We start from the raw sequence: 2,959 nt of genomic DNA, 5'->3' as shown, positions 1-2,959 counted from the left end.
TCCCACTCAGGAAAAGCTCAGCGCTTCCCACTCCACCCCAGTCTCATCGCATTCGGAGACGCATCCAGAGTGATAACATGTCTGCTCTGTTTAGGTAGGGAACACAGCGCGGGGGGAAGGAGGAGACTTCCATTCTTGTTTTATCACTGTTTCATACTAACCAACAAACTTCCCTGTAGATGTGGATTCAGCACGAAGTATCCTGTAATGTCTGAGCACAGAGAAAGTTGGAAATGAACCCAGCAAAGGTGCTGGGGTCTCCTGCCAGGTGCAGCCCCCAGTTTCCCTGGGAGAGTGCTGTTGGCTGGAGCCAGTATCCACCCTGGCCTCTCATGGGAATTCATGGGAACCCCTGTCCCCCCAAGCACTGTCCCCACAGACCTGTACCCTCTGCTCTTCATAGTGGCCCTGGCACCACTCCCATACCTCCAGCTTCTCTTAGAAAAACCATGTTATTAAGGAAGGACAGACATGCAAAGCAGTATAGATTTAATCTATACAAATTGTTGAGTTTGGACACAAGTCTACACCTGTGGGGCCATTACCACACTCTATGCCATAGACATATCCATCACCTCTGAAAGATTTCTCCACTCTCTTTATTATTATTATTAAATTTTTACGATAAGGGCACTTAATATAAGATCTACCCTTGTAGCCAATTTTTAAGCATACAACACAATATTGACTTATACACTATGTCATACAGTAGATCTCTAGGACTTAATCTGCTAGTCCAATTGAAACTCTGTACCATTGACTAACACATCCCTGTTTTCAGCTCCCTGTAGCCCCTGGCTGGGTCCCTACCCTCTGTCTGTATGAGCGACTATTTTAGACTCCACATAGAGCTGGTACAATAAGAGAATTAAGAACAAAATCACATGATCTTATCTATAGATGAAGAAACAAAGTTTGACAAAATTCATCATCCTTTCATGATAAAAACTGGCAACAATCAGTTGTAGTAGGAACTTAACACAATGAAGGACACATAAATACACACAGACACACACACACACAATTAAACCCTACAGCCACCATTTCAATGGTGAAAAACCGGAAACTTTTCCTTTAAGATCTGAGAGAATGCAGGGATGCCCACTCTCGCCACTTCCACACAACATAGTGCTACAAGTCCTCACAAGTAGGCAAGAAAAAGAAATCAGAGATGTCCAAATTAGAGAAGCAGCAGCAAAATGATCTCTGTTGGCAAAGGTCATGTTCTTATGTGTAGAAAACCCTAACATCTCCAACAACAACAACAACAAACTGTTGGAACTAGTACATGAATTCAGTAAAGCAGCAGGACGCAAAATCAACACACAAACGTCAGTTGCATTCCTATGCACTAAAAAGAACCATCCATACAGGAGATTAGGAAAACCATCTCATTTATAGTAGCATAAAAAAGCATTAAACACTTAAGGGTAAACATAATCAAAGAGAACTAAAATAAGTGTAACCAAGACCTGCACATATATTCACGAAATAACTTTAAGCTTCTCTTAAAACTGATGAGAACTCTCAATTTTAAGGGTAAGTGGGAGCGCTGATATGATTGGCCGGCAAAGGGTGGCTCTCTTTTCCTCCCTGGCTGTGTGAGGGTCTACCGCCATCATGAACGACACAGTAACCATCCGGACCCGGAAGTTCATGACTAACCGACTACTGCAGAGGAAGCAGATGGTCATTGACGTGCTCCACCCTGGCAAGGCGACGGTGCCGAAGACAGAGATTCGGGAAAAACTGGCCAAAATGTACAAGACGACTCCTGACGTCATCTTTGTGTTTGGATTCAGAACTCATTTTGGTGGTGGCAAGACAACAGGCTTTGGCATGATTTACGATTCCTTGGATTATGCTAAGAAAAATGAACCCAAACACAGACTTGCAAGACATGGTCTGTATGAGAAGAAAAAGACTTCAAGAAAGCAGCGAAAGGAGCATAAGAACAGGATGAAGAAGGTCAGGGGAACTGCCAAGGCCAACGTTGGTGCTGGCAAAAAGCCGAAGGAGTAAAGATTTTGCAGTGAATTTATCTACAGTGATTGTGCGAATTTTTCATGGGAATTAGTAAACTGTAAAAACTTAAAAAAAAAAAAAAAGAAAGGGTAAGTGGAAGCTCTGACAAGTTAGGAAACAGACTCCACGTTCTACAATACTAGTTAGAGGAGTTAAGCCTTCTACCGAGGATTGTGTAGGATTAAAACCTTCTACCCAATCTGCAGCTGCAAGCCTCAGCTATCGTCAGCCATGGAAGGTCAGGCTGGGGTAGCGCTTCCATGTGAGAATCTCTTCCTAGGATGTTTGGGGGAAACTGAGTGTTTTTTAAGTCCTGAGAAAAATCTGTGGAGAAATCAAGAAAATTGGGGAAAAATTTTTTTTCCCATTCTCCTGCAAGAATTAAAAAGGTGGTCGTTAATGAGGAGCTGTTTCGGAGCTGAAGGGTTCCGATGACGCGTGTGAGCAGAGTGGAAGTCAAGGTGGGCCATGTCTCGGAGAGTTGGGACTGGAGAAGTGGACCCCATTGAATGTGCCAGTCTTGCCTGGAGCTGTTGCTGTAGGTGAGTGTTCACAGCTCTGGCTGGTGCTGACAGTGAGTCATGATTGCAAATAAAATAAATATTGGTGTATTTATACACGTAGGATACTTTAAACAAATCCTTCGAGCTGTGTTCTAAGAAAACAAGTTTTGAAAGCAATATAAGTTTTTAAATTGGCAATTTCAGGACACGATTCTGTGAAGTGCTGAAAGATCTGAATGTTACATCATTCACATACTATCCAATAATGCTCGCTGGCCTTTTACAATATTTGAATGTTTGCTTTGGGCAAAAAAAATCTTTATGAGGTTACTTCCTAAAGTTTGTGGAAACATTGATTTAAAAGATAAGTCTATTTTGGTGCAAAAAATTGGAAATTACTGCACAGTTGTTTCATAATACACATTTTCCTT

At 42.1% G+C, this 2,959-nt stretch overlaps 1 pseudogene across 1 annotated transcript; it reads left to right on the top strand.

Annotated features, from left to right (window-relative positions):
- Positions 1–1,607: 1,607 nt before the first annotated feature.
- Positions 1,608–2,112, top strand: LOC149121829 (small ribosomal subunit protein eS24 pseudogene; annotated as a pseudogene). The gene has a single exon (XR_016222761.1). The product of XR_016222761.1 is annotated as a small ribosomal subunit protein eS24 pseudogene (transcript).
- The last annotated feature ends 847 nt before the right edge of the window (positions 2,113–2,959 follow it).

Source organism: Oryctolagus cuniculus, chromosome 16 (assembly GCF_051225735.1).
Source record: "Oryctolagus cuniculus isolate XC-2025 breed Fujian yellow rabbit chromosome 16, ASM5122573v1, whole genome shotgun sequence".
Lineage (NCBI taxonomy): Eukaryota > Metazoa > Chordata > Mammalia > Lagomorpha > Leporidae > Oryctolagus > Oryctolagus cuniculus.
This window is presented reverse-complemented; position numbering and strand designations above follow the sequence as displayed.